The sequence below is a fragment of the Monodon monoceros genome, unplaced genomic scaffold, assembly GCF_005190385.1.
Source record: "Monodon monoceros isolate NGI ecotype Baffin Bay Population unplaced genomic scaffold, NGI_Narwhal_1 Super_Scaffold_7, whole genome shotgun sequence".
NCBI lineage: Eukaryota > Metazoa > Chordata > Mammalia > Artiodactyla > Monodontidae > Monodon > Monodon monoceros.
Window position 1 is genome coordinate 84890939 of NW_021703784.1, and position 17804 is coordinate 84908742.

The following is a 17804-nucleotide window of genomic DNA, read 5'->3' on the forward strand; positions in this document are numbered from 1 at the left end:
AATTCCAAGTTTAATTAATCCACCCAATTATGATGACTAAAAGGAAACGTCCTATCAATAGTAGATGTGACGGGACGGCGATCTGGCTGTGACAAGGCGCTCTTCTGGTGGCCAAGCCTGATCTAACTTATCTGGCTGGTCCAGGCAGTGTCTTCTATCAGAGTGAGCGCATCCCCTCTGGATGCCCGCCACCTTCCCTCCCAATACCCTTTTTCTGTGTCAGTGTAGACTGCACGCAGATTTTGCCATTGTGGGAGTCATGTGTTGCTTTCCTTCTACATTACCTGTGTTTTCTCAGCCTGGCTCTCCTGCTAAAGTAGAAGTTCCTTCAGTCCGGAGGCCTGTGAGCTTTCCAAGCTGAGTGGCGTCAGAGAGATTTGGTCCAGCCGCGTCCTTCTTCTTGCAAGGAATGGAGTGTTTTCAGTGTCTTTGTCCCTCTTCTCAGGAGTCGCACTCCAGGGAGGGAGCATCTATTCAGCTTAGATCACACCACTTCCCTTCGGCTGGAGAGTGTAGGACTCCTGGTTATGGTCCTGTTATAGCATAGCCATTGAGAGAGAGGTAATTCCAATAAAGCAGAGGGAGAAATGGACGCTGAGTAACTTAAACCAACCCCGCCACCAGTGTCCACTGTAGTCGTGGCTCTCCACCCGGCATGGGCTCTGGGGCCTTGTGGGTGGCACCATTCGATGTTCTCTGGGTCCAGCCGTTCGGTCTCCTTTAATCCTTTTTCTCCCTGAATTGCGAAGGCTGCATGGCGACAGTTAAGTTACAGATTAAGCTCTTAGTTTAGAGGAAAAAGCCTTGAATTTAAGTGGGTTAAAATTTTAGCTCTGCGACTTATTAGCTGGATGGTCTTGACTTTCCCTCGCCTTGGTTTCTTCATGGGTGAGGTCAAGAAGATGGGACACCTTCCAGAGTTGTCCCAAGAATTAAACAGAGCGGCCTTGGTGAAGGCACCGCGCTGCGTGCCCGAGACATAGGAGGCTCTGCATGGACATGTGGTGTTTTCTCCTTCCCCAGAGCCCTGACGGGCATCTGGGGCTGGCTGCCCCTCAGCAAATGCTGCAGCTCCCGGGATTTCACAAAATGAGTCTGAGAGTCACACCGACCCGGTTCCACTACTCTGATTATGTGACCTTGGGCAAAGTGTTTAGTCTCGGAGCCTCGGTTTCCTCCGCCGTAAAGTTAGTGCGAGTTCCATCCCCACTCACGCGGCTATAGCGAAGGATCACAGGCAAATGCAGGGTTTGTGTCCTTAACTCAATGTCTGGCACGTAGCTTGTGCGCTGTTGCACAGGGTGAAATCTCCAGATGGGCTCAGCCCCAGGGACCCAGACCTCACTTCCAGCTGCACCGGCCCGGCTGCACCGGTGCCTGTTGTGCTTCTTGCAGGGTAGGTAGCACTTTTAGCTCAAGAGGGAGGCAGGTGCTGCTCTTACACCACCACCCTGTGCAAAGCTGCCCCTCCCCGTCCCCTATTTTTGTCTCAGCCCCTCACAGTGGGCCTGGGTGACTCACAATCTGTGGGGAAAAAGTTAACAATTCTGATTGCAAGAGCTTTGGAAAAGTCCCACCTCCCCAGCAGGCATTGTATATTTATGCTTTACTCTTCATAGACTCCTCTGAGTTGCTCTCACCTCTCCTGAAAGCCCGGAGTAAGTGGACATAGCGCATGTACCCTAAGTAATTAATGTATTTTCTACTAGCAAGGGAACATGTAATTTGCAGGAATGTGTGTCAAGACCCACCCTGCTAAATTTATACCCTGTAATTTGCAACATTTGCTGGCACCCGAATTGGCCGATGGGTGAGTTTAGCCTACCTGCTTTGCAAATTATATCTGCTGGCCGGAGTTGCAGGATTGAGTAACTGGGAGATGGAGATCTCAATCGTTTAAGTAAATTAGAACGGGCTCTTGGGACCCATCTGAGATCACCCTGTGGTAGAGGAGGCTGGTGGATGATGTTTTCTTTGCACAAACTTTTGAGAGCCTCTGATGAGAGGCAGGAGGGGAAGAGGCAAAGAAGACACAAGTCTGCAGGCTATCCTGGGCGTGGTAGACCACAGGCCTCAGAAAGGCATCTCTGTAGCACTCTTCCCTCTGACAGGCCTCTGGAAGAGGAAAACACAGAACTAATGTAACAGAAACGGTTTTATGGTCTGTTTTATGAGCTTACATGAGCCCTAATAATTGGCTCTGGGGAGATTCTTGTCAGTTTTTAAAACTGGAAGTCACTTCATAGCCTCTGCAGACTAGTGATTTTTGTAAAATCCTCGTAAATTTTCTGTTTTGAGCAAGCTACAGAAGAATCGTGTGGCTGACATGCAGGCTTCTTGTTCTGTGGGGTGCTGGGCAGGGGGCGGTGTGTGTGAGATGGCTGGGCTTACCCTTTTGGGCCAGATGGAAGAATCCAGCAGAAGATAAAGTGTAAGCAGATCCAGCCCTGGTATAAATCCCAGATCCTCAATTACTCCTTGTGACCTTGGGCAGACTATTTAACCTCCCCGAGCGGCCTTTCCTCATTTGTGAAATGGAGCTAATGATTCCTTCCTTTAAAGCTGTTATAAATATTAGATGTTTGTAGAGGCATCTGGCACATGGGGAACACTCAATAAATGGTAATTGTCATCGGTACCATTTATATTTGCGGAGGGCATATTATTTATCAGTTGTAAAGAAGGCTTGGCCACACAAACCAGGCAGTATTGGTGATCAAATTGGGTCAGATCCTTTTTTCTTTCCAAAAGCCATTTGTGTGTACACCCTGAGGCCTGAAAAAGGCGGGTCGGTTGCAGTGGGTGCCACTGATGGGAGTGGGGTTGTAGCTAAAGAAAAGCCTCACTCATCCCAAGTCCAGGGTTTCTTAAAGAGGGTAGGATTTTTATTTGGCCTTGGGACCTCCGGAAGGCTTGAAAAATAAAAGGAGGAATTTAGAATCTGGAGAGAGAGAAAGCGGGTCAGAGATTCTTTCCCTGGGGAGTTGGTTGTGGTGACGGTGGGAGCTGAGGCTCTAAGTGCTCCCACTTGCAAGGTTGGGTTTGTAAATTCATGGACAATTCTGTGGGTGTCCCACTCCTGCTAGGCGAGAAAGAATATTTTCTATGTGTGTGCACGCGTGCATGTGACCGAGTGTGCGTGCGTGTGTGTGTGCATGTGTTGGGCACATGTATGGTGTGTGTGTGTGTGTGTGTGTGTTTGTGTGCCTGTGTCTGCTTCTCCTAAATATTTATGGGCTGGGAGATGGCAACTGGGAAAGGCCGGTGTGTAACTGACTAAGTATTAATAAGCGTGTTCCAGAGAATTGAGGCCTTTGTTTTGTCTTCATCAAAAATGAATCAACTCTCATTCGCTGTGTTTCTGCAGGAAACTGTGCTGTGTGAAGAAGAAGTGCTGCTTTGTTTTCCTTGTAGGCTTTCCCGCTTGGGCTTCTATTTCCATGGAGGCCTTATTTTTAAAAACATGTTTTTACAGCAGAATTACAGCTCTGGCGATATGGCAGTCTCTTACAACTCTGGTTATGAAAAGAGTTTCTGTAGTGTTTTTATTTCTTTTAATGGACCATTTTCTTACCTTCCTTTTTCTTCTCCTGGGACTGTGTCAGGTATCTCCCTCCTGTGTGTTTTCTTCTCCTTTGTCCAACACTCTGAGATCAAGGCCTAGTTCCACACTTTCACTGTCATCCTGCTTCCTGGGATCCAGGGAAATGGATTTTCTACTGTTCTCGTGTCCCAACCTTTCTCCAACTCCTATCTGTGGCTGCTTCTACCTTTTTTTCTTCCTAGAACTTCCCTGAAGAGTTCATTTTCTTCTCTTGGCATCACTTCCTAGGAAACTCCCTTTTCTGCTCTGAGACTGACCTTTTTTGTTTCCTTAAATCAAATGCTTCCAAACTACAGTTGAGGTCCACTGGTTTGGAATCAGACATCATCCACGAGGCTTTTGATGAATTCCATTTGCAGGATTTGGTTGGCTGTCCTGGTCACCTGGCTGAAAAGGAGGCTTGGAAAAAAGTCCAGAAGACAGTGCTGTATTATTTTTCACTTCCATACCTGAAAAATTAGTTTCCATTAGAATAGAGATGGTTTTTCCTCCTGCCAAAGGTTTCTGTCAAAAGGAATAAAGTGGGATCGCAAGGATGAAATGAAACTCTTTAGGAAAGGATGGCTCTCCCACCCCGATTATAATCCCTGCTGTGCACCATCCTAAGTGGGTTGGTGCTGTTGAAATGCAAATGCCATTGGGTCTGTTACTGATTTGCTCACAGAAAGTAGCAGAAATTTAATCCATGCAGAAAATGCTATGAGTCACTTCATCTCCTGCAAGAGTTCCTTTATTATTATTATTATTATTGCAGAAAGGAGCACATCAAAAGGCAAGTCTAGAAAAACAGTTTTCAGAAAGCTAGTTTTATTTGTCTTACTTAGCAGTTATTTTCCAGAAATCTGTTAACCAGTATAGGAGTTTTCCAGCTTTGCATACATAACCACTTATCACTGTCTGATTCTACTCCATGCTTTTCTCTCTGTTGTTGTTGTCTTTTGAAGATTTGAGGGAAACTGGTCTGAATTGTTTACAGAGTGCTCAGCAATGACCCTCCCCCAAATACTACCAGCGCTGGAGATTGAAGAATATAATCTACTCCAGTGTACTTGTGTCTGGGTTATCCGAATGCTCAAATTTGAAGCCCAGTACAGCTTCCTTTATTGCTTGTTACACTTTGGGATTGCCTGCCCCTTGCTCCAGGGGTGCAGGATGAAGAAATACAAACAAAGTACAGCATTAGCTTGAGCAAAATGTATAACTAGGACAGTGGCTCTCCTGCCAAAAATGCCATCTGCTGTTTTCTAAGCCAAAGATTGATGACTTGGGTTGTCTCTTCCTTCAGCAAATAGTTGCAGAGACTCACTGTATTTATTTACTTTAAGTTTGACCAGCTTTTCGTAATATTTCTTGTTAGAGGGGGGAATGTATGTTGGAGTTAGTAAAGTCAAACCCAACTCTGATTCCCAAACAGATGCCTAAAAATGTCCAATAGCTTCCAAGCTGGATTATCGTCCTCTTTCCCTACCCGCAGTGTCTCTCTAGGTAGGGGTGCCAGGTTAACTGACCCGAAGTGTTACTCGTCTCCTGTCACTCCGCAGCTTGAAACTGATGCTGTTGGTTTCTCATTGTGTACAAAGTAAAGCCCAAACTCTGTAGTCTGGCTTTTAAAGCTTTTCTCAGCCTTCTGTCTGTTGTTCCTCGTGACGGTTTGCTTTCGGGCCTCTGCTTAGCTTAACCTTTCATTTGGAATGCACGTCTACAGCCCCATGCCCCCCTCCCACCCCGGCGCTGCAAAACCAGCCTGGTTGAGAACTGCTCTATGGTGCATTCCACGATGCTTCCTTGGAATACATTTCTTCCTCCTTAGTGATGACTACATCCCATTTTCTGCTCCTTTCTTGTGGCATTTATGACCCCAACTTTTATACTTCCAGCTGTTTAGGTGCACATGCCTCTCTTCTGGTCAACTGTAGGCTTTGAATGTGCCCCAACCTTGTAGCCCCCACAGTCTTGAGTATATTAGGTGCCCAGTAAGTTCTCTGTGGGTGAATGAATGAATCCGTTAGTTGGATGAATGCGTACCGTGCAAACAGAGCGCTCAGTGGGGAGCGGATAGATGTTAAACGTAAGCACCTTGTTCCATGGACCCAATGCAGTGGCAAGACGTCATCGTCCAGGAGAACATCAGCTGCAGTGGTTTAGCCGTGAGCTCGGCAGTTGCCATGTAGACCAGTTTCACATCTGGATGGTCCCCCAACCCTTCAGATGTATATTGTTACGATTTGTGCATCAGAAGTTCTGCTATTCCAATAATAGGCAAATTAGGACCTTGAAAGGGTGGAGAGAGACCCATAGCAACTGTAGCTTGTGTTTTCTACGTAATAAGGAGGTCTGTTTGTGCCGTTTTGAGAGCACAGTGGTGGTAAAGAAAGAGAGCTTTGGGGAGCCACGATGACTTTGATTTTGCATCCAAGTTCTCATTCACTCGTTTGTCATCTTGAGTCTCAATTTCCTCACCTGTAAAAAGGGGATAAAAGCCATTTTAGTAGGGATGCAGTGTGGATTAAGTAACATATAGAAAGTACCAGTGCAGGTCTTCACACATCGTGGGTGCTCCATAAATGTAGGCATCACTTCTAAGAGGAGTTTGGGTGGTGGCCTGTCGCCAGCATCGTGAATCCGTCACTTCAGAGTCTGCTGTTTTATCATGGCTGGCCTCGAAGGTGGTTTCTTACTAGTAAATTTAGAATGGTTTCCTTCCATATTCTAAGATTAGGAATTCTTCCTTCTATATTCACTAGAGGTTAGCAATTCTGAGTGCTCTATCTCTATTGAAAGATGTGAACCTCTGGGAATTTTGAAGCTGGAAAAAAAAAAAACTATGGATGGAAAAAGTGGAAAGGAAGAAAAAAAAAAAAAACCCTGGTGCTTGGGGGCAGAAAATGGAAATTTATGCTGTGTTTAAATGCTTACTTCTCCATTGTAATTTTGAAGTGACTTGTTAATTTTGAAATGTTATTGGCTTGCCCATAGGTACTTGCTATATTTAGAGCCAGAAAGGCTGTTCTGATTTATTTGTATGGACATTCTGAACAATATTTTATTTTCTAAGTGTTTCTGAGCCTTCTTCTCTCTTGTTCTTTAAGCAGCACTGAGGAGAGTGCCTGATTCACAGGGGAGTTTGGAAAGAACAGACATTTTCCTGAAATTGTGTGCTTGTTAGCAGGGCCTCTTAGCCTCTTGGCAGCTGGCTTATGAGTACAGACTTTGAAGAACTATTTCTTTGGATGGTGTTTTACAAAATAACCCCTTCCCTCCTCACGAGTTTGTAACCTCCCGAGGGAGCGTTGGAGGTGTTCCCTCCTGTTGAGGAGTTGACAGTGGTGGTTACTTGAAGTCTTCCTCCGCCCTCTCCCCCAGCCAGTTTTGCTAACACTCCCAGGCTGTGGCTCGGTTCCTTATGCGGATGTGTTATCTGCTAGGATCTGGAAGGCAGTGGAAGAGAGCTGATGCCAGGTCAGGTTTGCTAGCACCCGCTTTTTTTTCCTTAATAAAGACACTGTTTTTATTAAGCCTTCAGTTGGTTCTTTCTTTTCAGGCTTTCGTGGTGTGATCTTTGGATCTGTGACTTGCCGCTGAACCGTGGATCTGTGATTCTTGGGCCTGGTGAGTGTGGCCTGAGGTGTTCCTTCCACACCTCACCGCCTCCCTGCTCTCGGAGTCTGAGCCGGCCTTTTCCATGTTTACACAAGTTTGGGATTTGTCCTGGGGGAGGTGGCAGGAGATTGAGTTGGTCTGGGCTGAGGTTGGAGCAGAAGCTGTTTGTTTTGTGGGAACGCAAGAGGTTGATCTGAGAGACAGAGAGACAACAGTGCAGTGTATCTGTGTGCAGAACACAAGTGGACGGTATCACCAGCCTAGGGTTTGATGACACAGTCGAAGTTGCTGGAAGGCTGCAGTAAGCGGGTGAGGGCTTGTACCCCGATGCTCTTAAAATCAGACACTCCCCTTGGCAGGGTAGCTGTTGCCACCCGCTCCTGCTTCTGTGCTATGCCCTCCGGAAGTGACAGGCGCGGTGCTGGTGAGCTACGATCAGCCTTCCTTCCCTGCGGCTGAGGCTCCTCTCCCTGAACATCTGGGCAGTGGTGGGGGGGACTTGGCAGGGCCTGTTTGAAAGCATGATTATAGCAAGGGAGAGAGAGAGAGAGAAAGCCAGATTCAGGGTTTCCACTCCGCCTCCGGCAGAGATCAGCGTTCAGTTGCCTAGTTTGTCGGTTCATCGAATATAAATCGTTTGGGATTGTTTTTCTCTCCATATAGTTTTCTATAAACTTTACATTTTTCTTCTTGTCAAAGACAAACAAAAAAACATTTTTATTTAACCAAAGAAGGGGGGAACCCTCAAACTAACCACATGGGGAAGTTCATTGAAGACCCAAGTATCCCTGATAGGCAAGAAGAGCCCCCAGAGAGTTTGGGGAGTGAGGTTGAAGGTAATCAGAGATGGCATTGGCTTTCCAGGAGGAGAGTCCCAGCCCAGGCCAGACTCTTTTTGGCATGAGAGCTGGAGCGGCCGTGCAGACTTTGCAAATGCTTCCCGGAGGCTGGTACTTCAGCCACGTTCCGTGGATGGATGGGCCCATAGAGCCTGGTGCCCGGCCTGAGAAGTCTGCATGCTTGGGGTGTATCAGGGTTGGGCTGATGCCATTCGGGGCATTGGAGAAAAGGAGTTGGGACTGTTTCGATATTAGGGGAAAATGAGCAAATCAACTGAAAATAAAGGCTGGACGTTCCATTCCCCCCTCCTCCACTGCCAGTCCCCCGCCTGTCACCAGATGGTGGCATTGTGGCCTGGGGAGCTGGCGTGACTTTGACCAGTGAGTTTGCTGGTGGCTCCGGCTGTGGAAGGGAGAGAGGAGAGAGTCCACCGAGAATGGATGGAGTCGGTGCCTGTGAGCAGCTACCTGTTCTTTTATGATGTAAACTTTTTACGAAGTTTAACCTACAGACTGAAGAGTGCACAGATGTTAAGCGGAGAGCTCGTGAATTTTCATGAAGCAAACCACCTGGGGAACCAGTGCTCAGATGGAGAAACAGACCATCACCAGCACCCCAGAGCCCCCATGGTGCCCTCCATCCTGGCTTCCAACACCGTAGGTTACTTTTGCCTGGCAAGAATAAGAGCGTCTGGTTCCTTTCGCTCAACCTTAAACAACATCGAATTTCCGCCCCCTTTTCCGGGAGGCGGGTTGTGGGATGACCCTCCACCCAGTGAGATTGCAGGGACAACTCTGAAACCTTGGTGACCAGGTGCCCCACCAGCCTTGGGCTCTGGGCTCCAGGCTTTCGCTCCATGTGCCCTGCCGTTGAATGAGCTCTGTGTCTTCCAGCAGGGAGTGTGGCTTGCTGCCACCTGGAAGACTCAAGAGCATGGAAGCAGGAGTCCAGAGCAGCTATAATTGTGGGCTCATGGTGAGCCCAGCAAGCCTTGGAGAGACTTACTACATTCCTCGCCGAGGACAAATTAGATTTATATCCCTTAATCAGAGTCAGGGCCCCTGATGTTCCCACACGGGCCACTGGGGTGGTGACCTCCTGTGGAGAGAGGGGCTGGCCAGGAGGGGGGCCTGGAGGGGTGGCCACAGCTCTTTGTAGAATTTATTTGTGTTTTGAAGGGGGGTAAAAGGGAATATAGCCCATGGGTGATTTTCCAGAATGACTCGTTGGGAAGCAGCCATCCACACGCTTTTCCAAATGATTCCCTATTCAGTTTTAACATTTTATTTTAGTTTTTAACTTTTAGTTTGGGCCAACGGTTGGGGCTATCAGTTGCATAACTATGTAAAAGTATTTTTACCCAAACTCGTTTCTCTTAAGTTTTAAGGCATGCTTTGTCTTTTTTTTATATTTTGTAAATTCATGAATAGATGACCTTTTCTTTTTGGCTTTGCTTCTTCAAGTTAAAGGAGCCAATGTGTGTGTGTGTGTGTGTGTGTGTGTGTGTGTGTGTGTTTTGATAATGAGCAGTGCTCTGCAGTTCCTCCCCCAGATCATCGTGGTTACTCTTATAAGTTCTCCAGACATATTTACTCTGGCAATATTTTAAGAACTTCATTTTGAAGAAAAGATGCCAGTAGAAAATATAACCCATATTTTTAAAGGACCTCAATTTCTTCCCTCAGAGTGTATGTTCCAAGACCTTGCAGATGTAAATGTGAGTACAGGGGCTTATATATTATCACATACATCTCTAGAGAGAAACAAAAAATGGATTCTGTTCTACATACTGTTCTGCCCCTTGCTCTCTCCCCTCTGCCTATATTGTAGCTATTCTTCCATGTCAGTACATTCTGGATCCTGGGATTTTTTTTAAAGGCTGCAGTGTTCTAGATGGCTATGCCATATCATAATTAGCCATCTCCCTCTTGGTAGATGTTTAAGTTCTTTTAAGTTTTGAGCTTTTACAAATAATGATGTAAAGGGGAAAAAAGCCTTTCTGCATGCTTCTCTACGAATTTATATGTTCCTAAGGATAGATTCCTAGAAATGGAATCGGTGAGTCCAAAGGTAAGCTCACGATAAATAGTGTTGGGCAGTGCCAAATGGCCCCAGACAGCTTGTACCAATTTATGCTCTCACCAGTAGTATCAGAGTGCCAGTGTCCCCACATCCATGCCAGCTCTCAGTATTATCCATCTTGTTAACTTTCGCTGATCAGATTGTTTTTAAAAATGGCATTTCCACTTGCGTTTGTTTAACTACCAGTGGGGTTGTACATCTTTTTGTCTACTAGCCATCTGCATTTTCTGTGACGTGCTTGTTTCTTTCCTTTCTCCATTTTTCTCTTGGTTTCTTACTGATTTTTAAGGAGTTCTTTGCGAATAGGGATGGAGAGGATAGTTTTGAAAGATAACATTTAGACAAAAAAATCATCTTGATTGGCGTTCCTGGCTATAAAGCTCCACAAAAGATCAAGTATTCCATCTTCTTTTTGCCTGGTTAAAGGCTTTGGTTTTCTGTTTTGTTTTTATTTAATTAGGTGCAAATTTTCCTCTTGGCTGGAGAGTCCCGGCTGTCTGTAAATGCATTATCATTGGTGCAGCATGGGGTGGATGGTGATGTGCCCTGGAAAGGGAGCAGTGCCAGGTGGGGGCTGGTGCCTGTCAGAGCTGATTACTGTGGGTGTTCAATGAGAAGCTGAATCCCTTGCCTCGTTTAAAGACCGTGGTCTCTCATGTCTTCAGCATCAAGGCACATGATCCACAAAAGAAGAGGCAGGGAGTGTCTCTTGAGCTGTGTTGGCAGTTCTGGTTCATTGTGTTTCTTCATTCTGCTGGCATTTCCTAGATCAGCGCTGCTTCCTAAACTCTCTTGGCAGGTTCACGTGGAGCCAGTATTCTTCCCTCTGCGTCCAGAGCCCGTGGAGGTTTGCCACCTTCCATACTGGTAAACACACTGGGCTGTTTGTTCAAAGGAGGCCAGGGCTGCCAGGGATGGAGGTAGCTAGGGGCCTAGGTCCCAGTGTTCCCATAGCCATTGATGACAGGCAGACCCTTGACAGAACACCTTAGACCCCTACATTCCTCCAGGCCACTCTCAATGCCTCCATTAGGGGAGGGCTTGCTGCTCTGCCTGATGAGAGTCCCAGCCCCAAATGCCACTGTCTTTGGTGCAGCTGTCACTACTCCCTGGTTACAGAAAGAAACAAACAAAGGCCAAGTGTGTGGGGTGCTGATGGCTTGGGATTCATTGCATGGAGGGGAGAATCAACCTCCTTGTGGATGGAAGCCCAAAGGCTTGCCTGAGGCTGCCTGCAACCCAGTGCAGAGCAGAAACAGAGGGGGCCTGACTCTTAGGGCTGTTATCAGCGACTAGATGCAACTGGGCCTGGTTCTTCTTCCCCAGGAACACGGGCCCAACCTTGGTTTCTTGGGAGCTGGCTCTGAGAGAATGGGTCATCACAGAATGTTGGCCTTGTCTCCCAGGCAGCTGTGTCAGTTGTTGCTGACAGCCCATGCCCTAGAGAGAGTGCTTGTGCCCAAGAGTTCTGGAGGCCAGCTCTTAGCTCCGAGGTTACGGTCTAAAGTATTGGGTTACCTTTGAATTTTTACTCTGAGTCATGAAGAATCGTTGGTTTAAGTTCAGGCAAATCCAGAAGTGAAGATGGCTTTGTAGAAAATCCCAGATTTCTCAGGAAGGAGAATAATAATAATGACGTGAATAAAAATATTTGGGGGTCCTGCTCCCCCACCCCCATTTTTCCATTAATCAAGTTGAGATGAAATTACTCTCTGAGCATGAAGAAACATGTCTTCATTCTGTAGATCTTAGGCTGCATACAAATGTGGACTGTCCACACGAATGAGGAATAATTTTAACTTGCAGGAATAATCCACAAAATGTTGGGTGAAAGGCTTTTCAGAATATCATAGCACAAAGAAGCAACCATCCATAATTCCATCCACCCGCATATTTCATGCCTCCCACCCTCCCTCCATTTCAACATTCTGTCCTTGGCTCTGGGCTACATTAGGACACTTTCCCTCCCTTGGTGTAAAGTTGCTCGTGGGGTTTTGTGGGGAAGACAGGCACACAAACAGTGGAGCATTGTGATAAGGGAAGAGATAGAGGTTTGCGTAAGTTATGTTGCGAGTTCCAGTAGGGGAGCTTGTAAAGTGACCTATACATTAGGGAGGAACTGCAGGAGAGGTGGGCTGGCCAGGACACGCAGGCCTCCTGTGCTGACCCCAGGACAATTGCCTTACCCTTCGTGGGATGGGGCTGTGGGAGGATTTTAAACAGTGAGGGATGTGGTCAGATTTTCTCTACAGTTACGTGAAAGATGCCTTTTAGAGGTTAAGACTGGATCTCGGAAAGCCAGCGAGGAAGCCATTAATGTGAAGCCATAAAGGCAAGGAGAAGGATTTGAACTAGGGTTGTGAGTGGCAGGGATATCGAGGAAAGATGGAAGTGGAAAATGTTTTGCACCGGTTGATTGATGTGGGTGGAGGTGAGGGGGAAAGATGGTTGGCCATTCTACCAACGGAATTACTGAGTGATGCAGGAGGGACAGGTTTAGAAGAAAAAATCCAAAGTTCTATTCTGGGTGTGTCGAGTTTGTGTCTGGGATGAAAGTGTCTTGGGCAGTAGGGGATGGACGTATGCAGCTGTAGATGGAGGATGGAGTTGAAGGGAAGAGAGCTGAGTTGGAGGTTGACCCTCATGGCAGACAAGACAGCTTTTCCAGGGAAGATGACTCTGTCACTCAAGCAGCGGGAGACACAGCTCCGGAGGTAGAGGAGGGGTGGGCGGAGGGAGAGGAGCCTCCGAGCTGATGGAGGAGGAATGGTAGGGAGCCAGGTGTGTGGGGAAGGTGGGTGAACAGGAGAATGTGGTATCAGGGAGGCCGAGGGAATGGAGTTTCAGGAGGAAGGAGCCATCCAGTTGGAGTTGGTCCCTTGCAGCTGAGTTATGTGCAAGGTAAAGACTGAAAATAACTTTTGAATAACATGCTGGAGAGGGTGTGGAGAAAAGGGAACCCTTCTACACGGTGGGTGGGAATGTAAATTGGTGCAGCTGCTATGGAGAACCGTATGGAGATTCCTCAAAAACTAAAAATAAAGTTGCCATATGATCCAGCAATCCCACTCCTGGACATATATCTGGATAGAACTATATATAATTCGAAAAGATCCCTGAACACTTATGTTCATAGCAGCACTATTCACAATAGCCAAGACGTGAAAACAACCTAAATGTTCATCTACAGATGAATGGATAAAGAAGATGTGGTACATGTATACCATGGAATATTACTTAGCCATAAAAAAGAATGAAATAATACCATTCGCAGCTACATAGATGGACCTAGAGATTATCTTACTAAGCAAAGTAAGTCAGAACGAGAAAGACAAATACCATATGAAAGCACTTATCATATGGAATCTAAACTATGATGCAGGGACTTTCCTGGCGGTCCAGTGGTTAAGACTCCACCTTCCAATGTAGGGCGTGTGGGTTCAATCCCTTGTCAGGGAACTAAGATCCCACATGTGACAGGGTGCGGCCAAAAATTTTAAAAAATATGATGCAAATATGAACTTATCTATGAAACAGAAACAGATTCATAGACATAGAGAACATAATTGTGGTTGCCAAGTGGGGAATGGGGACAGGGGAGGGTTGGATTGGGAGTATGGGATTAGCAGATGCAAACTATTATATATAGAATGGATAAACAGCAAGGTCCTATTGTATAGCACAGGGAACTATTGATATGGTCAATATGCTATAATAAAACATAATGGAAAAGAATATGAAAAAGAATATATATAGAGATAGATAGATGTATACAAACACACACAACTGAATCTCTTTGCTGTACACCAAAAACTAACACAACATTGTAAATCAACTATACTTCAATAAAATAAATAAATAAATAAATAAATAACTTTTGGATTCAGCAGTTGGGAGGCTTGGGAGTCCATTGGTGCCTTTGTGAGAACAGATCCAGGAAAGCAAAGGGGGCAGGAACCAGCTGGGTGTCAGAGGACTGAAGACCATGCAGACCGTAGGGGCTGAACCTGTTGAAAGGTTAATCATGGTGTCGGCGTTCACCAAGCCTTTGACTTCTTTCCGGTGTCTTGGTGCTGAGCTGCTCCCGTTGGCAGAGCATTGGACTAACCTGCACTGGAGCCGTGTGGTAGGGCATCTTTAGGTTACCAAAAAATCATTTCTTAATGGGCAGCTCCTGTCTCCCAATCTCTCATTTCCCTGGTAGGAATCTATCCTGTTCAGTTTAAGGTGGATCCTCTTACACTTGAGATCACCTTTTCTCTAATTAATAATCATGTAACTACATTATAATGATATGCCTTGTGTAATGACATATTCTGTGCCTAAATTACATCTAGTCTTTGTATAATAGTCATTCTTTAATAGTGAATAATAATACCTTTAACAAATGAACTCTGGCTAACTTATGGCCTCTTTCTGCGTGCTGTCATAAAATGTATGAAAATCCCAGGAGCTTCCACTGAATTTTTAGGATATGTATTTGTTCTGTAAGACGCTATCTGATGCAAGTGATACACAATGAGAATTGAAATGTTTTCAGATCTGGGATGATGTGAGTCCAATACCAAGATGGACAAAACAGCTCTTTGATCACCCCAGGGAGCTTATCAAGCTTGTGTTTGGTCCATCTCCACTTTGTAGATGAGGAAACTGAGGCATGGAGGGCTTAAGCCATCCCCCGAGCTTGGGAGGAGTGGAATTAGAATTCAGAGTTTGTGGGCTTCAGGGCTGACCTGAATGATACCAGCTCAGGGATCCCTCTTTCAGTTTTAATTCTCTTTGTTTTCTGGACCATCGTAAACTACCTTTCACAAGCTGGAGAATCCAAACTACCTTTCACAAGCTGGAGAATCCAAACAGGTTTGCCTGCACCTTTTCAGCACTTGTAGTTACCAAATCTGACAAATCTCTTGCAAAGGTGAGTTGCTCACTCTGAAATCAGCGCTCATTCAGACATGCAGACTGAAGCGGGGACTCCAGCAGTCAAGACTGCTTAATTCTGGCACTTGCTAGATGTACAAACATCATTTGCTCAAGAAGTCAGCTAATTCCTCCTGATGGAGGGCCTGTCGGCACGCTGAGCACCGAGGGAGGGTGCTCGCGTGAGCAGATTGTAGAAGCAGGACGGACTGGTTTAATGGATTAAGCTGCTTAAGAAAATTTAAAAAGACGCACCAGTTAATATGTATTCCTCCCTTGATCGGCGTTGGTATTCCTCCCTTGGTAACAAGCTGGCGTTTTTGATTTCCCTGGCAGAGTTCCTCTCCTAAGCGATAAGCCAGACAGTCGTTCATTTGCTGAGACGTGATAGAAAATCGTAGATCATCAGAGGGAACCAGAGAGCCCTTGACCTCATAGGGAATGGGCTGCAGGTCTGATGTGTGGCCCTTCAGAGATTATTTTCTACTTGGGCAGGGAGGGTGTGGGACCAGCCATCTCTGCATGGATGGCGCAGGAGGTCGGAGTTCTAAAGTGCGGAGGCAAGAGTCGAGTCTCCTCCAGGGGCTGGAACCTGGGTTCTCTGGCCAGTTCTAGCCCTGCCCTTTGAGAGGCTGGCTGGCCTCTGGGTCTTAGTCTCCTTGTGTTTAAAAAGGAGGAACTGCCTTCAGTACCTGCCTTGTGGGGATGTGTTTAGTTCTTCAGAGGAGGAGCTCTGGGTAAATGCTGGATTTTATTTTTAAATGTTGGAGAATGTATCTAGGACAGGCAGATGGCGAGTGTTTGCCTGCCGTGGAGACCGGGGGTGTGTCCACAGAAACAAGAATGAGCGGTCAAGAGCTGGAAAGGAACTTGGATATCATCTATTCCTGCCTTATTTTACACCTGGGAAACTGAGGTCCAGGGAGATGGAGCCACGTCCCCAGATCCCAATGGTGAATCCCATGTGCCTTTCTCTTTTGAGTTGCTTCATAACCACGTCGTTTGGAAAGGTTGGTTCATGGTTATAGTTTGGCTGCTATTAAAGAGCCTTAGGAATGATTAAAAGGAAGGTTAATTATTTCTTAGGAATAATGGAACTGAGACTGTCATGTGTTAGAAGACACACAGCCAGGGTCACATTGTGACCTTAACTATGCTCTTAAAACCTGGTGACTATCTGGAAAGTCTGCTTTTTTGGACCTAAGTGACCACTGGTCTCAGCCAGCCAGCCAGCCAGCCCCACCTTGCCCAGGCTATGGCCTTTCTAGGGAGGCAGAGGGAGAAAAGGGACCCAACCTTGTCTGAGTTACCACTACAGTACCAGCTCTAAGAGGAGAGGCAGGGAGACTGGAGGGAAGGAAGGAGTAACAATCTAGTACTGTTTATTGAACTCCCAGTATATGCCACCTACTCTGTTACATTTACTTTATCCCTTTATTTTATATATATATATATATATATATCCCTCTATTATATATATATATATATATATATATATATATATATATATATAATCCCTCTATTTTATATATATATGTATATATCCCTCAGCAGCCCTGACAGGGAGGTGGGGTCACCCTGGTTTCACAAGTGGAAAATTCAAGCTCAGAGAGGGTGACTCACCTGTCTGAAGTCACACAGCTAATTACAGTGATAAGAGAATCCGGCATTTGGCGATTGTGATGGGGTGTGCCGAATCACAGCCTTGGGTGCCCCAGCTCAGCCCCCGTTTGCTCAGCCCCCTGCAGCCCCATATTGGAGGGCGGGGTGAAGAGGCAGATAGCATGGACTATTCTGAGAAAGAAAGCTTTCCTGTGACTTTTTCCCACCCTGACATCTCAAGGGAGTTAGTATTTAAAAACTATCTGACCTTCTGGCTGGGCCTTGCTATTTTTGTTTTTGGAATGTCATGGCTTGGTAAGTTGGGTGGGTAAATCTATCTTATGAGATGTGTTTATTTTTTTCCTCCACAATCCGCTTCTGCCCTGCAACTGTCGCTGCCTTTCAGAAAATGAAAAGAGTTCGTAATAAACCGAATCTCGCAGAGGGATGTCCTTGCTTTTTTTTTCTCAGTGTGAACACTTGCCCCCTTTTATCTCTCCTCCTTTGATAGTTGATGGCGTTTTTGATGCTAGAACATTAGTGATAAATGGTTCCACATGTCTTTCATAGACTTTTCTCAAATATTAGCATGATATTTGTTCTTTATAACAAATTTTATTAGTGAAACATCTTTTAAAGGGTGGGAAAAAGTACCAAGAATAATGCGAAGAAAGTCTGTGTGCTTTCCGCCCAGCTCCGTTGAATTCTAATATTTTGTCATCCTTGCTTCAGGTTGGTTGAAAGAAAGAAATCTTACAGCTGGAATTCATTGGGTGCCTCTGATCCCGTTTGACAGGGGGTAACCACTATCCTGATTTTGATATTTTCTCTTCTTGCACATTTTCAAAAATACCTTCACATCTGGCTGTATCCATTAGAGTAGTATATTTCTCAAGATTAATGTAAGTGCTAGTCTGCCACTTGCCTTTTTCACTAAGCATTAGGTTTCTCAGATTGATCCATGGTGATTCATGCCACTCCAGTTCATTAAATTGCAGCCCTGGGTAGTAGTCCATTGTTGTGAATGGACCCGAGTTTTCATCCGTTCCCCTTTTGGTGACCATTTGGTGTGTCTTGCACTTTTGTATTACAGCAGTGCCACGGTGAAGATTCTCTTGCTATTGTCCTGCGCACGCTTGCCCCCAGGCCTGGGGTA